At 39.4% G+C, this 25,381-nt stretch overlaps 1 pseudogene; it reads left to right on the top strand.

Moving 5' to 3' along the window:
- The window catches only part of LOC119863514, a 224,216-nt pseudogene that overhangs the window by 94,345 nt on the left and 104,490 nt on the right, over positions 1 to 25,381 (top strand).

Below are 25,381 nucleotides of genomic sequence, written 5' to 3'. Positions count from 1 at the left end.
GAAACCAAATATATTGTTAGAAATATTAGGGGCATAGAGCAGATAGAGTAGGCTGATCAGTAGGCTCTTCTTCATGTTGAATAGGACTTGTCCTGGGATAATGATCTGTCCATGGGGAAGTGAGATCTCAGAGGCAGATGTATCAAATTACAGGGGAGAACCTAAAATTGATTTGTGTTTAAATAAGGAATTCCTCTCTGGGAGTCTCATGTGAAACACTGGGCTGCTTTTAGATGAGTAATGGGCCTGATCCTGCAGCCCGTGGATTGCTCAAGTGAGCAAAAGTGGCAGGATTGGACCCCCCAGGTCTGTAATCTTGTGTCAGGAAGCTCAAACAGTTAGGCCTTGCACAGTGTGTTCTGTACTTTGGGTGGTTTATTACTAGCACTTTTCACTTGGAACAATTTCAGGTGAACCTGAGACTGATTGCTAGTGTCAATAAATTCTAGTACAGAATAGGGACTTAGTACAGTAGTCACTTGTTAGGCCAGGGGTCTGGATGATATTCTCATTGAGGCTCCATGGCTCCACGGGGGGCATAGGGAGTTGGGATGGAGGTTTACATAGCTCCTGAGCCATGCTGCCGTGGTCAGGCAGGGCATGTAGGTGCCTTCAACTTAACCAATACTCCTCTGTTCTTACAACAACACCTTGTAAGATAGTAAGGCCAGAAATTTTATCCCTTTATTTTAAAGAAAGCAACTGTACAGGGAGTTAATCTTTATTGTAGACTCAGCCCTTTTTTGACTTTTGAATACAATAGCTACAATGTTTGGTGGCTGGTGGTGATTTTTTTTTTTTTTTTTTTTTTGCAAATGCTATAATTTACAAGATACTTTCATTGGTTTATATTGTTGTGGCTGTGCCACTTGTATTCTTAACTGGAAATGACCTAAGAAAAATAGGCATTGTGCCAAAACTCCTATGGATATTTATATGTCAGTAAAATCCAAACTGGAGGAGGCATACAGGACAGCTGTATTTTCTGCATTCTCAAACAAGCTTAACATGTGAAGGTGATAGGAAGCCAAACCCAGCCTGGAGTCAGTGAGAGGAAGAGGGTGTGGAAGCTGGATGCGGATTGTTAATTAATATTAATAAATTAATAATAATTAAAAATAATTAACATTAATAAATATTAGCTTGCTTGATTGAGGTGAAAGAATTTGTACAGCAAAGTAAAATAACTTTATTTGTGATAGTTCCAAGGAATGGGTCAGTATACAAGGCCCAGATGCTCTTGGCAATGTCCCCTCCCCGGAAAGCCAGCAGCATCCATAGTGAGCAGCGGCAGTGCTGTCAGTGAGCCATATTTTCCCACATGGCTGGAATGAAGAACAGCTTTATATAAGGGGCTGTGCTGTTCGAGGGGCATGCAGCCCCATTTCCATAGATCAGGATAAACTGTAGCTCAAGAAGAACTAACATCATTCACTCTCTCTGCCTGCCAGTACAGGATTGTTCCCAATAATAAATTTTCTAGTGTTTCTAGATTTAAATGTCCCGAGCAATGGGGCTTCACCACTTTTCTTGGAAGTCTGTCAGAGTCATCTGACTGTCAAAATATTTCCCCTGATAGTCCATTTGCATTTTCCCTCCCTTAATTTCTTCTCAGTAATATAGCTATCACCTTTCTGTTTACATCTTTCCAATATTTGTAGACGATTATTTCCTCCTTAGTCATTGCTTAGCAAGCTTGACATATTTCGCTTTTTTAAAAAACTATCACATACTATTCAGTTTTACCCAGTTTCCCCTGTATTGAGCCCAATAACTTGTATTTGACTTAAGCGTGTTTTCCAGAAAGACATCAAGTCTTGATTTGAAGTCACCAAGAGATTCATGGATCATAAGGTTACAAGGGATCACTGTGATCATCTAGTCTTAGTCACATAATCCAGGCTATAGGATGTCCCTGAATTAACTCCTATTTGAAGTAGAGCATATCCTTTAGAAAAACATCCAAGGTACTACTTCTCTTGGTAGTTTGTTCCAATGGTTAATTAACATCACTATTTTTAAAAATGGTGCCTTATTTTTTGTTTGAATTTTTCTGGCTTCAGCTTCCAGCCATGCTTTTTGTTATGCCTAAAAAGTCCTTTCGTACCTGGTATTTTCTCCCTGTAAAGGTATTTATACATCATAATTATGTCAATTCTCAATCTTTTTTGATAAACTAAACAGATTGAGCTCTTTCAGTCTCTGATTGGTAAGGTTTTTTTTTCCATCCCTTGGATCACTTTGGTGGCTCAGAATATATTGGGGGAAGATAATCCCTTCCTGACCCTTACACATGGCTGGCTGAAACCCCAAAACCTGAATTTTTAGGAACATAATACAGAAACCACAAGTGAGCCCAAGGATTGCCAAACCCTGCCTTCTATAGTTGCTTGTCCACACAGATATTTTTCAGAGCTACTGTTTTCTAGGATCCAATTCCCCCAACCCCCATTCTGTAGGTATTCCCTGCATTTTGTTCTTAGATGTATGACTTTGCCTTTGGCTCTATTAATACTAATTTTGTTTGACTGGGCTCATCTTACCAAGGGATCCAGATGGCTCCACCAATCTTTGTGTCATCTATAATTTTAGCAGCAGATTTTATATTTACTTTCAGATCATTGATTAAAATGTTGACTAGTGTCATTTTGATTCAGATATGTGCCTCGTGGGAATTGTAGTTTGGTTGCCTCATGTCCCCATTCTCCTCTATGGGCTCGGTTCCTCAACTGTACTATACATCTCAGGACACACCCTGGCCAATGACTCCCATGATGCAATGCTTCCTCTCTCCAAGAAAGGAGACTGTATATCATGGGAGCGGTAGTACCAGGGAGCCCAGCCTATAGAAGAGAATGGGAGCCCAAAGCATCTGAACTACAAATCCTGTGGGGCTCCATGGCAGCATTTCCATATCACAATATTCAGTTCAGCTGAAATTTTTCTATATTTGAATTTCTGCTGAAAAATCAAAGGTTTTCCCACTGAAAAACCCACTTTTCAACCAGCTCTACCTTAACCATTGTTGCTGCTCTTCTCTGAACCGCCTGAGATTTGATCATGATGAAGAGGCCAAAGTTGGGTATAGTTTTCCATTGTGGTTGCACCATAATCATGGATAGTAGTGAAGGGACTTTTACTTCCTTGGTCTATGGTGTTCTTTGTTTATAGCCACGAGCCTATCTTTTTTTCTTTCCTGCCATTTGTATTGCTAACTCAAGTGTAATTTGCTGTTTGCTATCTCCATCAGCACTTCTCTAGTGTTACTACAGTCCATTTTCTCTCTCCTTTTGAATGCATGGTTCAGCATTATTTCATATTTGCCCAGATATTGTAGCTTGCGTTTTTCTAAATATGAGTCAACAGTGTAACACCGTTGTGCAAAAAAAAAATATCAAACATCATTCTGGGATGTATTAGCAGGAGTGCTGTAAGCAAGACATGAGAAGCAATTCTTCTGCTCTATTCCACGTGGGTTAGGCCTCAACTAGAGTATTATGTCCAGTTCTGGGTGCCACATTTCAGAAAAGATGTGGACAAATTGGAGAAAGTCCAGAGAAGGACAACAAAAACGATTAAAGGTCTAGGAAACATGACCTATGAGGGAAGATTGAAAAAACTGGGTTTGTTTAGTCTGGCGAAAAGAAGACTACGAAGGGGACATAACCATTTCAAGTATATAAAAGTTGTTACAAGGAGGAGGGAGAAAAATGGTTCTCCTTAACTTCTGAGGATAGGACAAGAAATAATGGGCTTAAATTTCAGCAAGGATGGTTTAGGTTGGACATTAGGAAAAACTTCCTGACTGTCAGGGTAGTTAAGCACTGGAATAAATTGACGAGGGAGGTTGTGGAATCTCCATCATTGGAGAGTTTTAAGAGCAGGTTACATAAACACCTGTCAGGAATGGTCTAGATAATATTTAGTCATTCCATTAGTGCAGGGGACTTGACTAGATGACCTCTCAAGGTCCCTTCCAGTCCTATGATTCTATGATTGTTTAAGAGGTATCCCTATCCCTGAAATCCTGAAACACAGCTACCTGGAGTTCAGTTCATAGATTCGCCAGTCACTACTCCATTGTCACAGTTTCTATATCAGATGCCCATTTTGGTAGAGCTGTTCTATAATCATTATTCAGACAGGTACTCCAATCTCTTCCCTCCTTGAGAGGCAACTGCAAGTCGCTTACCTACAGTAGGATCCATGTGGAAGAGTGCTCACAACAAAAAGAGGTTATTTACTTTCTTGTATCTGGTGTTCTTTGAGATGCTTTGTCCACATGGATGCCATGACTTGCCCTCCTTCCCCAATGATATTGAACCTTTATCTGGATTTCTATGTTAGTTAAGGAACTAAGTGGCAGTTGGGGCTGCTCTGCCTTTTATACCCACACTGTAAAGGCATGAAGGTATGCAAGAGGGTGCTGGCTAAAAGATTCTGGGGTTGGCTGCACCAGGTGAGTGCTCCTGCAGTGGGATCCTTGTGAGTCTAGAAGAAATCCAGCTGCTGTAAAGTTAGTACTTTTGCTTTTTTGTGTGTGCTATTTCGCCGCATTTGGTTTATATCCATCCATTTTTCTTCCTTGTTTTGCTTTATTTTGCTTTTTGTGTTTTCTCACTTCCTCTTCATATTATATATCACTAGAGCAGAGCCTTAATCTAAAAATCTCTGCAGTTTGGAGAATATTGAAAATTCAGTCCAGAATTTAGCAATGGGAGCACATCTTTAAAGTTTTCTTACATGTGCCTTTTGTCTTTTTTCACCACTTTTTAAAAATTGTTTAACTTCATAACAGCCTTTAAGATCTCTTCCCAACACCTTTTTTCTGCAGGGGTTTTTCAGTCTACTTTTCTACTTAAACTTAGAACAAAGCATTCCAAGTTCCCCACCCTCTTTTTCCTTTGCCTTTTCTTGTAGTTAGCTCTCCTGCAGTTCCTTATTGCTAGGCCTGACAGCTCAGTTGAAGAAAAATGGCAGTACTGCAGGGCATGATAAGTGCAAAGGTTTGTGGTGAGGAAAATTGTGCTGTAATGTTACATTAGTGTCCTTGCTTGATGAATAGAATATACTGGTTGCTGGACAGGAGCTTTGTTCTGAAAGGTCAGGGTGGCTCAGAGTCTGCATTAACATTGGTTGGGTTGTGATAAAATATGGATTTTAATACTTAATAAAAATATTTGTTTGTTATGTGGGCTGTGTAAAATGTATGATGTCCTTACCAAAGTGTTATAATTAATAGTTTTTTTGTTCAGTGGCCAAACCTGGGGAGAAAAGTTATGTTGACCCAAAACAATTCTTTTTTGAATTTTTTGATAAAACAAAAAAGTCAAAAGAATTTTGTTTAATTTTGTTTGTGAGGTATTTTTGCCTTTAAAAAATAAAATTTAAGCAAATTCTGAATGAAAAATCATCTTGAATAAAAAAAAATCAAAATGTTTTGTTTGGAAAATTTAGATTTTTTTTAGTCACAATTTGGCACAAATTCACTAAATGCTTCAATCAACCAGTATATGCATTTTTTGACTACACAAGTTTTGTCTGAAAAATTTCACTTAGCTCTAGTCCTTATCTATTAATTTATTTGCTTTTTAAGTTACTTGAGTTTTGAAAATGACATCATACTACAGGTCAGAACATTGTTGGCTCTTAGCAGATTTAATGGGTTTTTGAAACCAAATGTTTTAATTTTGTAATTTCCCAAAGTTTATTGATTGTTTAGTTTGTTTTAAACATCTTTTATGGTTTTATTTTGTATAGTCCTAGAAGATGTAGCCTTTACCATGAGTAAGATCAGAGTTCTATTCAAAACTCTGCTATAAAATTCCTACAAAGTATGATCTCTGGCAAATCATTTAAGCCTGTGTTCCTCAGTTACCCCATCTGGACATTGCCAGTGGAGGATTTTGGAGGGAAAGATGGGAGGAGGAGTAATTTTACCAGAGGATGGAGTTTCTTTTCATTTTTGAAAATAGTCAGTTGAGAGACTGAAGATGAAAATATTTTTGTCATCTTATTTTGGGTGGGTTGTTTTGGGCTCCTCAGTCAGTTTCATTGACAGAGATAGAAACATGGTCCTTTATGTTCAGAGTAAACATGGCAAATTTTAGGTCAAGCCAAAGCTATAAAGAGAAAAAGATTTGTACAATGGAAGATGATTACAGCCTTCATTAAGAAGAGTCTACCATTTCTCCATGTTAAAATATAGTTTGTGCTTATCTAGCACCTTACACACAAGGATCTCAAATAAAAGACCATAATTAAGCCTTGCAACATCCCTGTCAATTAGCTATTCAGTATCTATTATGCTTGTGGGTAAACTGAGACACAGAGGTTAACTGACTAAGGGCAGGTCTACACTTAAAACGCTGCAGCGCTTCAGTGATGGTGTTACTATGCCGACGGGAAAGCTTCAACCTAGCTACCGCCTCTCGCGGAAGTTGGTATAACTGTGTCGCTCAGGATGTGGATTTTTCATACACCTGAGCGGCATAGTTATACCCATGTAAGTTTATAGTATAGACCTCGCCTTTCTCAGGAACACATTTCTCTCTTAATGGCAGATGCAAGAAAAAAACTCAGAAACCCTGTTTCCCATTAGATATGCTGTTTTTTGCCTAAGCAGTGCTGTTTTAGCACTCGTGACCTTTCATGACTTGTGTTAATATGTTGCATATGCACAGCCAGACAGTTGGAACACAACTGAAGGTGTGGGATTTATTCAATATGAAAAACACATCACAACTATACATTTTTCTATCTGCCTCCTCCAGTTCACAGGTTTGTATAAATAATGGTGCATTACAGGCCCTATATTTTATTTTTTATTTGGATCCTTTTAGAGAGAAATCTTTTTTTCTCCACCACTCACTAGATTCTAATTTTATCTGCTATAGAAGGTAACTTCATACTTCATTTCTGCCAATGATATGGCTATTTTGTACAGTATGAATGAAGTACCTGGTGTGATAAATATTAAAGTATATCTGCAATTTCATTTTCAAAAGAAATTGGTGCTTTTCTGAGAATGAAACTATTGCTACAGAATTTACTCAGTTTCCCAATTTTAATTCTGATCTTCTTGGATAGTATTTCATTCCAACTAGCTGGTAAGGCAATTCACCATCATTTTTCTTCATTTATATCCATGTTATATTATTTCAATATAATCATACAGTAGTTGAATGAGTTATGTTTATAGCATGCCATTTATATTTGAAAATGTGTATATAGATATTGCAATAATTTTATTATATTTCACTATCTTACCAGTGACAGGAAAATGTAGTATCCTACTACATTGAGTTATAAATGCCATATAATATAATCTTACTAGACTATTTAATTTCTGATCTTTGCTTAGTGTTAATTTCTGATCTTGGCTTAGTGTTTAAAAATAATTTGCTGTTGTTACAAAATTAATATTATGATAAATATAAATTCTGCTGTATATTTCTACTTGTTTAATCTTGCATATTAATTCGCTTATCGCTACATTGGAGTATTAAAAACAAACACTTTGATTTATAGTAGTGTTTAAACTCTTTTAACTCATAACATACATCTTTTCTTTGTCTCTAACACACATATGCCTTGAGTTTTTTCTTTGCAAGTAGACTGTCTTGATTCATACTCCTGAGACAGTTTGCCTGAGATGTTCTGTGGATTTACTTTTGGAGAAGGGAAAGCCAATTATGCTTATCGGAAATCCTGGGGTTGGAAAAGCAGTCCTTGTGTCCGACAAGGTTACCAAGTTATCAGAAGGTTACATGGTGGCCAAAGTCCCTTTCATTTACTACACAACATCTGCTATGCTTCAGCGTACATAATTGTAACTGTTCTCCACTCCTGATTCTCCTCTCACTTAGCCTCTCTCTTTACCAGTGGGACTCAATTCATTTTGATAGCATTACTATTGATTAGCACTGGTTTAAGGGAGAGGAGAATCAGGCCTTAAAATTGTAAGCCCTGTGCCATTTATTTATCATAAGGACACACGCACATTCAGTTTGCGTCTAACCAACCCAAATAGTTCAGTTAATGGTTGATAGTAATTCTCCAAAAGAAATGTTATCCTTTCTAGTGGAAGAGTTCACATAATGTTTACCATTTCCTTTTCCAAGCTAGACGTGGTATTCATATAGCAAATCACTAATTTAATGATGAATAACTATCTTTCACTATTGTAAATGTTGTGCATGAAGTATTAGATTTTTATAGTATACAGCAGGAGAGTGAGCTTGCAAGTAAAGGAATGTTATTAGTCTAGGCTCAATACCTGATGTAAAATTGGAAATTGGTGGAAAATGTCCTGATTCCAAAAGTTTATTTTTTACCACCTTTATTATAATAGAGAATTTGAAAAATACAGCCACTATTTATGTAGGTTCTACAATATTTTGCACTATGCTGCAACGGAGCCAGCAGAAAGAGCACAAGTTCATGAAAAAATCCTCTGTAAGTGATATTCTGCTATTGCTGATGATGTGCAACCAAAGAATTAACCAAAAGAAAAATGAAAAACAAGGGCTAAAAGAGACTAGGTGGCTCAGAGATTGGCAATGGGATAAGGAGCATTTAACTTCCAGGTCTTTGGTTCAAACTGATAATGTGAACAAATCATTACCTGACCATTCCATTACCTATAAAAAATGAATTGAAGCCCTCAGTTAAGTTTCTAAGACATGTGTCTGAATCACAGAAGCTTTGGTACCCATGCAGGCAGACTCAGCAAAGAGGGCAGAGGTATAGTGTGTATATATAGACTGAACTAGACTCTCCACCCTAGCAGAGGTCCTCCCAGGTCACTGTGGGGAAAACATGAGCTCCCTCTGTCTGTATGGACCAAGTCTGCAATTCTGTGACTGACAAAGAGAAGAGGGCTTCATTCTTAAGAGCTGTCAGGCAGTCATCTACTCTCTACTAGCCCTAAATTCACTTAAAATAAACGTAGGGAACTAAAGGGAGAATTGCAAAACTGTAAACTTGTTGGGCAACATTTTATTTCAAAGTTTTAAGAGGCTGTTTAAAACAATGGAGAATATAAATAAACTGCAAACTATATGAAGTACTTGAGACTCCCTTTTAAGTTTAGTTAATGGTTTGTCATAATTTCTTCTGTTGTGGTAACCATCAGATATTAAAAATGAACAGTAGTAACAACTGTCTGTGTCCATAAATAAGAGTGATACCTGATTAGGTTTTCTGGTTTAAGGGAGGGATGTATGGAATGCAATTCATCTAAATTATTATCCAAAGAGCAATATTTGGGCCCATAACCTGCAAACTCTTCAGCAGGCACTTCACTTTAAGGACATGGGCTGTCCAGTGGGAGGATTCATGTGCTTAAAGTGAAACACGTAGTCAAGTGTTTGTAAGCATGAGGCCTTCTGCTATACAAATGCCTCAACATTTATCCTCACACAACATTTCTTCCATTGATAGGTGTTCTCAAAAGACCCTTGGAAAAGAAAGCTAGAAGAAATTATTCTCTCCCAGGTGCTAAAATAATTACTTAATTGATGATCTTAATGTGCCTGAGGTTGATGACTATAGTACTGTCCAACCTCATGCTCTAATTACACAACATCTTGACTACAGTCACTGGTAAAAAAATTTTAAAGTTGTCAGTGTTACTGATATTTATTTGAAGAGCTCCTATTACAGCAAGTAACTCAGATCCTGATTTTATATCCGAAGGGCCAGATCTTTGAACCAGTGTGCAACCTGTGTGAAGCTGAGCATTTGGGATCTCCATGAAAGCACTATGAGAGAAGGAATATGTCCCTGCTGCAGGCTGTAGAGTAGGGGAAGGACTATGACCTCTAATGAAAGAAACAAGCAATTCAGGTGTCTCCCCCCCCCCCCAGGCATGTATCCTCCTAAATTTGCGGAAGGCCAAGAGCTATCTGTGTGGCAACATAGCTGTACCATAGCTGTGCTGTAAGGGAAACCTCTAGAACCATCCCTCCTGCATGGAGAGGGGCTGTGGGAAAGAAAATGAAATCTTAGGCTGCATTAGCATTTCTGTGATTATCTTGTTGCACGTATCCCTGTCATGCTCCCTCTCCATGTACAGGCCATGAGACTCCGAGTGATCTCTCTGGTGATCTGGAGGCAGCGATGTGAAGGCAACTGACTTCTCCATGGGAGAGGTGATAGGTCTGTGTGCAGAGGAGAAGCTCTGTGGGGAATCTTGTGGAGATTATTTCCCTCCATTTCACAGAAATGTTTTATAAAAGGCTGGTGAAATCATCTCACAGACAGGGCTTGTATTCTTGGCATGAACACAGGAGTTTGTGTATCACTGTGGTGATTGCTGGTTTTAGTTTAGATGGCTGCATTTCTAAATTTTGTCCACTATCTCTGGGGTTGTGGCAATGAGTGTATCTGATAGGAGCTTAATGGTGTGGGCCCAGAAAGAAATACAGGCTAGGAGGGAAAAATGCATTGTGGAAGCTAGAGATTAATCCTATTTTTCCGAGGATTCCATGTCTGTTTCAGTTAATTTTGCATTTTCGGAACATGCAATCTTTTTAGAAAAAGAGCTATTGAAAGTAAAAGGAAGACCCCAAATAAACTTCTCTCTTATTGATGCTCCTGGACAATAAGAATACAGAAGTGTTGTTGCTTGTGCAGAATGCTTTGTAGGAAATTAAACTATAGAACTTTCATCTTATTTCTACACTAGGCAACTTCCACCAGCTACCAGGATCCCAGAAAGTGCTGTATTATAACTAGCATAACCAAGACACACAATGTGCGCAATGTATCCTGCCCAATCATATAATGAGTAAATATCATTGGACTGGGGCCTCTATTTCTATCCAGTATTACTGACCATCTGTAATTCTGCCCAGTGTCAGTCCAGTGTACACCCACACGGCTCAGTTAAAATAAAGGACTAAATACTGTACAGTACTTTACTGATCTTAAAATGATAGTGTTCCCTTTGGAGATGCAAAATATTTAAAGGAGATATTTACGTTTAGAGATCCATAAAATGTCAGATTTACAATTTTTGATGAAAAAGAATGGTCTGCCATAAGGATGAACACATTTTAAAATTTTCTTACAAAAAGTATTGAACCCAACAGAAGTTGTCTTATGACGATGTCTTATTTCTGGCTGCACTGAGGTTTCTTGTGAGGTAGCTGTTCAACATGTTTGTCTGTCAGTGATCTATTAGGCAGCAGATTCTGTCTGTGTCATCTGCTCCTGTGGGTCCACTGATAAATACATTTGAAGCTGGGGTGAAGCCATGCTCATTTTTATGCTTGACTCTAGCTTCTCCCAGCTATTTGTATCATTTTGTTCCCTGTACCAAAAATGTATCTGGGAAGAGTCTGTTTTTGACATTCAGGATGTAGAAATCATCACTTTTCATCACATGCAGCTTTAATATTAAAAGTCAACTCAAAGTTTTGATTTGTTCATTTGAAGGCACACAACATGCTGGGTACAATGGGACAGCTTGAGTTTGACAATTCTGTTCCATCCTTCTGTTGCTGCTGTAAATATGCAGCAAAACAACTATCAATATTTTCATGAAAAATGTGCCTCCTACAAATCTGATTGATAAACATGAAATATTTCCCCTCCACTCATGTCATTTTCCATGTAGGTGTGCTTTATACTCGCCTAAACCTAGCACCTTATGCATCTATGGCAACAGAGATATCCTTCTGTGTTTTGAGTCAGGGATTTCACATACTCTCCATTTTTTGGCAGAAATTTCATTGGGAAGTCAATGATGATATTTTCCACTTTTTTATAGCAACTTTCATCCAAAGATCTCAAGGCATTTTATATAAACATGATGGGGCAGTCATGAAATCCTTCTCAGTCCTTTATCAAAACTACTGACCTCAGTGTGTGTTTTGTCTGAACAAGGATTCAGGGTTAGGCTGGACAAAGTAAACCACACAACATCCTTGTGAATTGGGCAAATATGATCAGATCTAGTTTAACAATAGGTAAGCAAGGATCCAAAGAAGCTAAATAAATTGCACAAGGTCATTGTACAGCAGTGGCATACTTCAAGTCAGCTCTTAGAACAGAACCCAAGAGTTCTGTGCTATAAGTACAATATAATAGTCCCTTTTGAAAGGACATTTACAAAACTGTGATACATTACTAAAAAAGATATGTGTTCTCCACTGTAAGAGAAAATGTTGGAATTAGGCCATTCATATGAGGATCTCTCCCCTGTAGGTGGATAAGGTAGCATGGCAATTTTGAAATGTCTGGCGAGAAGAAGATATTTGTGACATAGCTGGGTACAATCCAGACTAATGAGCTATGTCATCCCTTTCCTGCAACGTTGGGTGCCTTACAATGACTTCCTGAAGTAGCTCCCACCTGGGCCACTCACAAACAGCCTTCCAGCATGCATGCCACACCCTGAGTGTCTGTGTCTAACTGCAGCCTGTCAGCCAGACTGGGTTTCACTCTGGCTCTCACCAGCCTTGGTTATACTGCAGGGTGATCCCAACACACACTCAGTCTTAGATTTCCCCCCAGAAATGTATGTCCTGTACTGCCCAGACCTATTCTGGACTGTACAAATTATATTAAATCCATTATTAGTAAAATATGTCAGCTCATTATCTCAAATAGTTATCAGAGACTTCAGTTTAAACACACTGGATTAGACAAAACAGCAAAACAAGTTTATACAAGTGAGTACAAGTAATGAGGCATAAAAGTCAGAAATAGTTACAAGCAAAACAAAGATAAGCTGTTTATTAATACAGAACTTAAACAATATCAGATTCAAACAAAGTTTCTTACCATGTTTTCAGCAGTCTTACTGACCAAATCCGGTAGGGCAGGACCCCTCCTCCAGAGTCCAACAAATGCTTCCTTTGTCACTTTAGGTGCAGTGAATGCAATGGGCTGGGGGAGAGAGAGGTGTCCCTTGGGGTGTTTGTCCCTACTTTGGATAGTTTCAGTCCCTTCTCTTTAAAGCCATTTTCAGTAGGGCACTTGGAGACAAAAAAGAGTCACTGTGGAAGAATATTCCCTGCTGGTTTTTTCTCACTTGGTTGAACTTTCTGTCTTTCCTTCCCTGCTTGATTACTTTGTTTACTGTTTAAACGCAAATTAGTACAGAGTACACATTCCTTTGTTTAGGATAGACCTGTTTGCCAGCTTCTGTTTGGGCAGAGTGGTAGGGTTTGGAGCATCATACAGGGAAATCTTATAAATTTACAGACGATGTTGCCACACACGTTGTATCAGGATGATACTGACCATCAAATTGAGTTTTCAAATGTTACCTTACAAGACATGCCTTGTACAAAACTTACTACAATAGGGTATAGGGTGTGAACCCCGGGGTACATTTTGTCACAAGATGGCATGGCACATACATATCGGCTCTCATTCTGTGCACCCATAGTTCTGATTCTCACCAAGCACCAGGGGCTAATTGTTCCTGGCTTATGCTTCCTTGGCTGGAGCTGGGATGTTTAACACTACTGCGGCCCTTTTTTTTGGAGTGGCTGACAGCTGATTTTTTCCCCCTACTTGGTGGTTATTTTAAATCTGCCAATATAATTTGGTGAGAGGAGGCCACATTTGGAGCCTGTCAACCTTGACAGTGTTCCTTAAAAAGATTCAAATGGTGTGTAAGGGAGTTTTAACAAAGGAGGGTTTTTTCAGTTCTTTTAACACAGGGCTACATAATCAGCCTTTCTTGTAGCAGCATTCAGCATGAACATCTGTCAATAGAAATCTCAAACGGTGAATATACAATTGAACTTTATTATCCCTTTGTTATTTTGTAACTACATAGGTATGACAGACAAACTGATTTTAAAAGAAATCCACAATTGTCAGTATGTCGTATGCCTGAATCTTACTGCTGGAAGTTTTTCAGTACATCAGCGTCTTCAGGTAGGTGCTATAAGTGCCACACTTTGTTAAAACATGTTTCCTTTCAGTGAGTAAATGTTTCTCATTTGAGCTATTTTAATTTGAGCATGAAAGGCTTAAACTTTTTATTACACGCTTGCAAAGCTGTCATGTAGAACTAGCTCTTGCACTGCACAAGTATGGATTGACAAACATATAAGCACCAGATAAAAGGTGATGAGCAGGCTGGGGAACACAGGGAAACCTGATCCTGCTTTAATGAAAGCAGCTTTCAAGGTATCCCCACCTCGTAGCAGAAATAAGGCCACAGTGATAAGCATTTGTTTAGCATGATGAGGATCATGTTCAAGACGTATCTACAGCATTCAGCACAAGCTGTGCTTTTTGGACCCTGCAGAGAGTAAGAGAGAGAACTTCTAAGGGCACGACTACACTAGAGCATTTACAGCAGTGCAGTTGCACCGATGGAGCTGCGCCGCTATAAGCTCTCTAATGTAGCCGCTCTAAGCCAATGGGAGAGCGCTGTCCCCTCGGCTTAATGACTCCAGCCTCTGCAAGAATCAGAAGCTGTTTTGGCAGTGGCACTGTCCACACCAGCACTCATGTTGCTCAGGGGGTGGTTTATTCACACTCTTGAGCAACATAAGTTATGCTGACAGAAGCTGTAGTGTAGATGTATCCCAGCTTACTTCTGCTGAGCATGGAGAACTCTTTGTTTGCCGTGCCTGCCTTTGGGTTTTAAACTGCTGCCCATCACAGTAGTATCTGAGCACCTTCCACACAAAATCAATGGCGCAACAGTGACATCCCTAGTAGACTTCATGAAGTCTCTGACACTTTTCCTTTTTCAGGGTAAAAACTCTGCGTGGGGCAAAGCTTTTGTTTTTAAGATTGGTAATTTACTTTTGTTAGGGCATTGGTGATTTGTGGTTAGTTTCAAGATTGTGCATTGGCTTGGTTTTTTAGTTGGTTGGGGTGTATTGGGTCAAAGGGGCTGTCAATGTTGTGAGGATCTTTCCTATGGTGAAAAGGTCTTTTTTATCCCTTGTAGTTAACCTCACATCTGGGCATAGTTTCCACTTGCACTTATATTGAAGCATAAATCTTGATGCTCACCATGCAGGGACTTGCACTCCTCATTTCTTCAGCTCTTGGCTGGACTCAGCAGTTCTTCCTCAAAAACGCAGGTCCTCCTGTCTGCTCTTTCCTCAAGCCTCTTCTTCTTAAGGCTTCGGGTTCCTGCCTCTCACTGAAGGTAGCTCCTGACAGGATTCTGAGTCCCCTCTGGATACCCTGCATCCCTTTGTCTTTCTCCTTCTCACTGATCGCACATGCTCCCTTTTATAGGGAATTCTGCCCCCAGGCTGCTATCCGGTAATCCTGCTCACCTGACCAAACACACACTGTCCCATATACAAATCCATCACGAGGGGATGGATAACAAAATACAGGTGGAGAAGAGTCCAGCTTCCTAGAAGGGCCAGTCTACCCTCTGACAGTGTATTTGTGTGTGCAAGCAGCTGTATGTGTCAGCAGATTTTGAAATTTCACACCTATCCACTAATTTGCAAATGGTATTACTGAAATTACAAACTCAAATTACTATTTGCTGTGCATGTAGATTGAATAATTGACATGCAGAAAGGGACATAGTTGCACCATTAACTAATTTGCACATGCAAATGGTTGTTTCCATACAGATGTTTATGGGCTGACCTACTGCACTCTTTTTTGAAAATCTGATATTTAAAATGGGATTACAGTTTGCAAAGTGGCTCTAAAATAACACCATGGAGCTCTTAGTTATTCTCTCTGTGATTGTTCTAAGTCATGCTCTTCTAACTTACACTGGATGCTAACAGCCTCAGAGGTCTGTTGTGACAACTGAGGGTTACAGAGGCATAGAGATACCACCCCAGCTGTAGGAAGGGGGCATGGGAATGGCTATATCAATTCTACGCCATCCAAGGCCCTTCTTGGACCGGGAAGATCTTACAATAGATAGTTTTCAGGTTGTCTTCTGCCAACAGAGTGACATAAAGCAACTCTGCTGAACTTAAGAGGTGAGTCCTTATTTTTGATGACAGGATTTATGCCTTGGGCTCTCTTCTTATGCTTCTCAATGCCCAGCTGGATATGGTGAATTTTGCTTAACAGCATTTACCTTGTGCTATGTGATATTCCCATCAGAGGCAGAAATTTTATCTCAATAGTCCCAATACATGTTATGCTTGGAGATGCATGGACTATATGGGGGGACGGAGCGGGGGGCATCTAACTAGAATTACCTTCCCAGCAGTGGTAAGTTGAGGTGTTTTCTGTTTCTCCTTTGAGCTTGTCGAGTTTTGGTTTGGAAATGAATAAGTTAGAAATATTTACTCCCAAATCCTCTTCCTCTGGTGCTTCTTGCTTTCACTAAGTGGAAGCAGTCAGAATCCCAGAAATGTATGTCCCAGTACACTTTGAACTGCATCTGAAAAATCCTGCTACACATTCTTGTGTTTTTTCTGAACACTTTTGTGGCTATCGGGCCCTTGTTAAAAAAAAAAAAGACTATAATTATATTGATAAGAGCTATTAGTGTATTTTATAATAAAATAAGTCATCAATATAATGTCCTTTCTAAGAATTACAGCTACTCCTTCCTGCCACTACTGTGCTAAGGTGTTATCTGCATTCTTATGTCTGGCATTTGCAATTTTTGATGGCCTTCAGTCCTCAAACTGTCCCTACTCTATGTGCGTACATTAAATAAACCTAGATTAGCAAGCATTTTGGAGATAAAATGGAGCTAGTGTAGTGCAAAGGACTGCACTTCCCTGAGGTCAGGCTCATTTGATAGATTAAATACTAACTTGATAGTAATTATGATCTCCATAAGTGAGACAAGGAGAGAATAAGATATTTAACACTGTGTGCATTGGCTATGAAAACCTTTTCAACTCTTGCTTTCATCCTTAAGGTTTTCAGTTTTATTAAAAATATATTGATGTATTTTTAAAGAAATAATGACCCTTTTCTCCATTCACTTTTTTCTTTTCGTTCAGAAACTTTTCTCTGTGTTTACTGTCTACTTCCCAAGGATGGATGTTCTAGCTACCATCTACAGCAGCATCATAAATATCCATTTCCAGCACTGGGGCTTCTGTTACAGTGTACTGAAATCTATCAGCATACTCACACAAGCTGCACTTTGTCTGCATCAGAAAATGGCCCAGAATTTTCTTCCCACAGCTATTAGATTCCATTATCTTTTTAATTTAAGAGGTACTTCCTACTTACACATTTCCAGGCAACACAGTTTCCTCTGCTATGTATAGGATCAGACCAATCACCCTTTTCCTCCACCATGCACTGTAAATGATAATAAGATTTATGTTACTCTTCTTAAAGTCTCTAGTCAAACTGAGCTGGGGATTGCCCTCACATAAATACATACACACGCCCCTGTTAACGCCAAAAGGAGTTGATAATCTCCAAAATATATTGCAATAGGGTTCCCTTATGTTGACACACAAGCCTTAGAAAATAGTTCAGCATCCGGAGTCTGTGAACATCCCCATCAGTTGAAAGATATGGAGGATACAAGAGCTTCATCCTGGGAGATAAGGAGATACACCCCCACCACAGAGAGAAAGGGATATAAAGATACCAGTAGAATAGTTTTATCCACATTCCACACACTGCTGGCCTGAGTAAACCAGGACTTAAACTCTTTATGCAACCTTAGAAGAGTAATTTTTTTGTTTTTTCAATTGTACTGCAGCCCAGGGCTTGTTTAATAATGGACAGACCCTTATTCACAACATCAAAAGTTTGTGATTAAAAGTCTAATAGAGGATAGTTACCTATGTAGGTATACGCAGTACACCAAGCTTTTGTCAGCCATGAAAACTACCATATGATGAAAAGAGGTTCACATTCCAGACCTTCTCTAAACTGAATTTAAAACCCCCCTGCCGTGGGGTGCCATGCTCAGGGCCGGAGCACTTCCTTCTGACTCCCTCTGGGGATTAGCTCTGCCAGTCCAATACCCCTCCTGTCATTACTCACTCCATCACTCTCTCTCTCTCTTTCTCGCGCTCTCAGCTGCTCCTGCTTCATGCTTGTCCACCCAGCAAGGTCACTGCAGTCCTCTCCTTGCAGGATATCAAAGTCTCTGGGAACCCAGGCAATCTTTCCTCTCCCTTCCCTTTAACAACACCACTGTCCAGTGGCTGGTAGGGAAACCCAGGCCTGTCCTCTGTGGGGTTCCAGCCCAGCAGAGGTATTAGGGGTTTGTGGGGCCCTGGGCCAGAGTACATGAGGGCCCCATCCCACCTCTTCTGCCTGCAGTTCCCCCTGGCTGCCTCTGGCGCTCCTGCTGGGGAAATGGGGTCAGGACACAGGGGCTTGCCCCTCTCCCTGGCAGGAGTGCTGGGTGGGCACCCATTTTTCCAGGGGCCCCCCAATTGGCCAGGGCCCCTGGGCACAGGCCCCAGTGGCCTAGTGGCAAATCCGCCACTGCCGCCTAGGGACCATACAACAATTGGTCAAGGTCTGCTCAGTCTTACTGCTAGATCTCTGAGCTACTTCCTCCCTTACTGTCTCTCACCTTGATAGTGACTGCAGTTTCTCTCTTTCTCTCTGCAGCCCCCTTCTACTCTCAGCTCCTGGGCTTTATTTAGGCCCCTTCTGTTCCCGTCTAGCTGAGCATTATCTCTAATTCATCCCTGTTCCCTGGCTCCTCCTCCAGGGACAGCCTAGGGGGTTAATTAGCACACCTGCCACCTTAACCCCTTCAGGTCTTGTGTGGGGTGGACATGCCATCACTTCCCTGTTATAGTCTGCTCCTACCTCCACTCTTTGTAATCGCTATATATTGCCATGTGCTCAGGGTGTTCAGGAACAACATTATGCTGCACATTTCTTCAGAGTGAATCTCAAGAGGAATGATCTTGTCAGGCACTGAGCATCTCCTAAGATTCCCACTGATGTCAGGGGAGATGAGGGCTCTCATGCCCTCTAAGGAGGATCTTGGCACCTTGCAAGACCTGGTTCAAGTGAAGCAGTGTCAGTTTGTACCCACAAGTTTGAATGCCCACCCATTAGCCAGCTGTCTTGGCAAAAACTTTCAAGAGACCAAGTTTTCTCCTGAGATTTCTAATGCTGCCTGTGCTGTGCTGGAAGCAGAAAGCACAATGAGGCATGGAAATAAAAATTAATGAGAGCACATAGTGTTTGATTCTAAAAATGGGGGAAAGGGTTTGTCACAGAGAAAGAAGTGTGTTCCTATTTTATTTTCAAGGTGGTTTTCCTCCCTTTATCCTACCACTATTTATTGAAGTGTGAACCTTTTTGGTATTATGGGTCAGGTTTATTGGAGGCTAGAAAGATAGTGAGGCAGCATGTAGGGAGTCTGCCGGAGTGCGAAGGAGATCAGCAATTTGGGCAGCTTGAGCAGAGCTGTTGACAGTGTGACTTTTATTTGCAGGTACTTAGGCACCTGACTTCTATTGATTTCAATGGGAGTTAGTGCTTAAACAGCATTGATGATCTGGCCCTTATACTATTTCTGGTCGGTTACTGATTGTCTGTAGCTTTTGTGGTCTATTTCACATTTGCAAAGCCAAGGTCCCTGACACCTGCTTTTTCTGCATCCTGTTTAGATGAAGGAAGTGCTGGATGTTAGTTTTTAAGATCGCCTAGTACAACTGGATGAAAAAGTCACCAAAGAAGGAAAAAAATTTCCCAAGAAACTCCTGTGATGTCAAAAAATGTCCAGATAGGTTCCTAATCACTCCTCACACCAGGTGTAGAATTCTGGGCTTAAATAAGTGAGCTGGGATTAACACATCTCTGAATGAGAGAGTTAGGGAAGGTATGGTTACATGAGCCATCTGCTTCACGCTCTCAAGATGTAGTCTGATATGCCAGAGTGACACCAATGTATTAGCTGCCCAAAGTCAAGGTGTTGTGTGCATTAGCACTATGTGTGACAGAATTTCAGCTGCTGAAGCCTAGAGATTAATGACTAAAGACTCACTTATTTGTAACATCACTAGTAGTACTGGTGCTGTACAGTTTGACTGGTACCTTCATGGTACTTCTTATTGCCTAACATTTTTCTATCCTCCATTTTTCCTGACTGATCACCATTGCTTAACAATATATGCTGTAATGGAAAATGAGAGCTTTATGGTATTAGTAAATGGGTAAAACTAATGATAGAAACTACATGAAATTTTATATATATATATATATATATATATATATATATATATATATATATAAATATATATAAATCTGCTTCTTGAGTAGAAGCCTCAGTGAAATGGTCTGGTTGTGTTAAATCATTTCCTTCTGAACAAGTGTCGGTGCAAAACTGTCACACAATTGTCAGTAACTGGCACCCTTGTTGGTAGGCTCAGCAGAGAAGACAAAGACCGAATTACCATGAAAACGAAACTTCTGGAAGGAATCCCTCCAGATTACGGTTGTGGCTTGTTGGCAGGGAATGATGGGAAAATGTAAATTGCCACTGTGTATGCTGTATCTGCTTTGTGGGTAGAGGATTTCAGCCTCCAAAGATGTCAATTCAGCAGCTTTCACAAGCACTAACAATTCATTCAAAACATTAAAATTAGGAGAAAAAATGTGATAAAGGGTTAATGTGCTGTGTGAATGCTTGTTTATATCTCTCTATTGTTACCATCAGGGTGTTGATGAGCACGTATTTATCCATAAGCTACTAATTTACTGCCACTTTGCCCATGGTGTTGGAGAACCTTGTTACTTTCCAGTATCTGATTGGGAGAAGCTGACCAGAATTTTAACAGATTCATTAGAGCACTACAATGAGCTTCATGCTGCAATGAATCTTGTTCTTTCTGAGGATGCTATATAGCACATGTAAGTTTCCTTACTTTCAGTTAGTATAATGTGTACTCTAACAAAGATAATCACTGAAGTGCAAATTCATTTAAAGGTGACCTGCAAGGGTATGAAAAATAACCTCACATATCTTTAGAGCAGTGTGCTGAGTGCCTCAAGTGACCAGACTAAGCCAGGCATTTAGCACTGTTTTAAAAGAAAATGTAACAATTTTTACTTTTAAAGGTTCTAAGAAACCTCGACCCACTGTGAATTGTTGGCTTTCTCTCAGTGTGACCCACCAAGCATGTTGCTGATCACATCAAATCCACTGTAGAGCCCTGGGGCAGACTGCAGCTTTACCCATTACAATATTTTAAGACTTGTTATTACAATATTATATTGATTTCAAACATTTTACATTTCTATGTGGGAATGAAATAAAGGTTATTTAAAAAACACTTTGAAATTTGCACAATACTCTAGGAAGGAGGCTTAATTAACTCCCCCAGGCTCACTCCAGTCTGAAGTGGGGTTCTGTGGTAGATATGACATCTGTTTAGTCCATGCCAGGAGGTCATCTACAACTGGAGGTATTGATCCAGTGTGTCTAGACTTTGAAAAGGCTAAAAAAGAGGGGTGGGGGGAAGGGAACTAAAGTAAGATTTACATTTTAAATCCCTTTGGGGGGATTTTCTGGGACATCCCTTGCACGTTTTGTAAACTGATTGTTTATTGATAAAATTATTTTACAGGCCCTTTTTAATACAGACCTAAGTTTTGCACCTAGGGAGCCAAATTTAGCTCTGGTTTAACTCCATTGTCTTATGCTTTATTAAGTTTATTTAATTCTTTATTACATTTATTTTAGCCCAAACATGAGCTAGACACTCACTGCATGTGTAAATTAGGATTACTCACGTGAGCTAAGATTTGCAGGATCCATTATTAAAATTAAGCATTCACTGATTTTGTTGTTGTTTGTTTATTTTTTGCATTCCATTTAGCTTAAATAGTAAAACTACACTAGTCAGTTTTGCTTTGTATATGATGTTTCACCGTCTGGTTCTCATATATTTGTACAATGCCAGTGTTTTTGAGCTCACAACATTATAGGTAAAAAGAAAAGGAGTACCTGTGGCATCTTAGAGACTAACAAATTTATTTGAGCATAAGCTTTCGTGAGCTACAGCTCGCTTCAGCTTACGCTTAAATAAATTTGTTAGTCTCTAAGGTGCCACAAATACTCCTTTTCTTTTTGCGAATACAGACTAATACGGCAGCTACTCTGAAACCTAACATTATAGGTGAAATTTAAGTCCCCTTCCCCTGCCAAATCCTTCACTAAAATATAATACAAAATAAGAATATATTTCTGTTTAGTGGTTTTTGGAATCCCTGACACACATACACCCCTCCTCAAAGCCTAAAATAGGGGTCTGTATCCCTTGGCACAGCAAAAAGGCCTCTCAAGGATACCTTTGAATTGTGAACAATATTTTCCATTTTGAGGAATGTCATTAGATTCACCTTGACACAAAAGTAGAAATACAAGTCAATGGTGGAGGATCCCCAAAGGAATGTAAAAATTCTTCTTCCACTGGGACCCAGAGCAAAAAGCATATTAGCTCTTCATCTTGTTTGGATTTTGTTAATTTAGAAAAATGTACTTAGTTACTCTGACAGGAAGCAGTGTATGTAGAGGCTGAACTGAGCCTGAGACCAGATGTCACATAGTCTGAGATAGCATAAGTTTCTTGTGCTACTTCACTGTTAATAGAGTAGAACCTCATCAATTATGGTAGCTAAAAGAACTCCATATTTTACTCAAGTGGGAATGTAATTAAGCCATACGATAGAGGCTTTATCCTTTTACTGCTATACATAGTTGATCGTTTTGTCTTAATGATCTTAAATGATGTTTTTGTTCAATGTTTTTCAACATGGAAATTGCAGGAACAGGCAATTGGGGAATATATTGACCCGTTCATATCTAGTTCTCCAGTTTGAATGCAGTCAGTGACAGTAGTGACCAAAAGAGACTGCTCTCTGCTGGCTGTATTTGAAGAAGGTCTCAGTCCAGTTCCTAGTAGGTGTCCACATCCTACAGATTACCACTGGCACCAACTGGTAGTCCCAGCAGAGAAGCTAGAAGCTGACTAGGCATACATAGGAACAGAGGTACTCGGAGGTACTCCAGGTTAGAGTTTAGGCACATGGGAGGGCTTTGTGATGATCCCTGCAGTAATCCAGCCTATGACATCGCACATCTGCTCTGTGAATAAATTAAGGGATTCCCACTACATGGGAGCTTTCACAAGTATTACATCATTTTAAAAATAATAGAAATGATTTAATTAGTAGAGGTGGGCCCAAAGCAAAAACCTCAGATCAAAGTCCCTCCCCAAAAGATTAGGAAGATGGCAATCCAGACTGGAACTTTGCAACTTGGATCTATCTCTGAAAATTAAACTAACATTTTCTAGCCCATAAACTTTGATAGATTACATACGATGGAAAAGTCTGCTACCAAGCAAAAATAAAAACACTGTAATTTAATCTCATTTCCATAGATGTCATGTCAGCTGCATTCTTGAGGCCCCATATAGCAATGCTCTCTTAATTGGAGTTGGAGGTAAGGACAAGCAAAGTTGGTGCTGCTTAGCAGCCTTTCTCAGCTCCCTGGCAGTTTTCCAAATAGCTTTTGGTAAGGGAAATGCTATTCATGATCTCAGGGTAAAAGTTTTAATTTCTTTTAGCATACTGTTTTTATTTCACAACGTTGACAGAATTACCCACTTTCTGTCAGCCGATGATGGGAGATTACTTCTTGTACAAAGAAAAGGAGTACTTGTGGCACCTTAGAGACTAACAAATTTATTAGAGCATAAGCTTTCGTGAGCTACAGCTCACTTCATCGGATGCATTTGGTGGAAAAAACAGAGGAGAGATTTATATACACACACACACAGAGAACATGAAACAATGGGTTTATCATACACACTGTAAGGAGAGTGATCACTTAAGATAAGCCATCACCAACAGCAGGGGGGGGGAGGAGGAAAACCTTTCATGGTGACAAGCAGGTAGGCTAATTCCAGCTTGTCACCATGAAAGGTTTTCCTCCTTCCCCCCCCTGCTGTTGGTGATGGCTTATCTTAAGTGATCACTCTCCTTACAGTGTGTATGATAAACCCATTGTTTCATGTTCTCTGTGTGTGTGTGTATATAAATCTCTCCTCTGTTTTTTCCACCAAATGCATCCGATGAAGTGAGCTGTAGCTCACGAAAGCTTATGCTCTAATAAATTTGTTAGTCTCTAAGGTGCCACAAGTACTCCTTTTCTTTTTGCGAATACAGACTAACACGGCTGCTACTCTGAAACCTGTGATTACTTCTTGTACGTGAGCAATGAATAACAGATTATTTTATGTGTGTGCACGTCTGTGCATAGTGATGGTAGCCCTCAACACGTGATTGTGGGTTTTGCCTCTCCCCATTACTAAAGTTGTATTTTGTGAACCTAAAAATGCTCCCTGTATTGATTGGTTTCCCCCTTACCAGAGGGTACATTCAATAGTTTGTGAAGATGACTTTCTAGCTGCTTTGTGCTGAGTGGTGCAATTTTATGTGAATTGTTTTCTGTCTCCTTACTTGTCCTTTATCTCACAGTCTCTGCTAAGGAAGCACAAACCAAATATCATTTAATTCTGAGTTTAACTTTCAAACTCTATGTTTGAGAGGATTAGAAATTAGGCAAGGTAAATTCACCCATTTTAGCATGGACTAAATCACTAACGCACACACAATATCTTAAGCTTAACTGTGACCAGCTTTTATTTGTGATCTAACTGTGGCAATTGTTCATATTGGCCAGTAGCCATAACATCTTGACTAAGGGCCAAATTTACTAGCTGGAAGTCAGTGGACTTGTATTACAGAGTAATTTAGCCTCAAGAAATATATATATATATATATGTATAATATTTATTTATTTATATCAGTGGATAACTTTTATTTCATATTTCTGTAGTTCATTGAAAATAAACGGGTCTTTACCCCATTGTGACTGACAGATTAAAATATAAAATTTATAACCTTCAGAAAATATATGGTCAAAACTATGATGTTATTACCAATTTCCTAAATGCTTATTTCTATAAAAGAGTAGAAGAGCTCCAAAGAAGGCTTTAAGTAACTAAGAATATGTTCATAATTAAAAAAGTAAAAATAAGTTTTACATTTATTATACATAATAAAATATAAATAATTAAATAATAATATGTAATAGAGTTCAGATATCAGAAACTCAAGCTACAGAAAAAAAGATTTGTTAATGTTCTCATCAGCAGAATCTTGCGAATGAGAAACTTACTCCTGTGAGTCTAAGAGGAAGGTGGTAGGCGGTGGTCTTCTCTTTCAGTATTTCATCCTGGGGGGATGAATATTTCAACATCATCTGGCAAAGAGTTCCACAGGTTGATTGTGTGTTATGTGAAGAAAAACATCCTTTCGTTTGTTTTAAACCTGCTGCCTATTAATTTCATTTGGTGACTTTTAGTTCTGTGTTATGAGAAGGAATAAATAACATTTCCTTATTTACTTTCTCCACACCAATTATGATTTTATAGACCTCAGTCATATTCCCCTT

The sequence above is a fragment of the Dermochelys coriacea genome, chromosome 11 (genome assembly GCF_009764565.3).
Source record: "Dermochelys coriacea isolate rDerCor1 chromosome 11, rDerCor1.pri.v4, whole genome shotgun sequence".
In the NCBI taxonomy this organism is placed as follows: Eukaryota; Metazoa; Chordata; order Testudines; family Dermochelyidae; genus Dermochelys; species Dermochelys coriacea.
The sequence above is the reverse complement of the archived record's forward strand: the minus strand, read 5'-3'. Positions and strand labels throughout refer to the sequence as shown.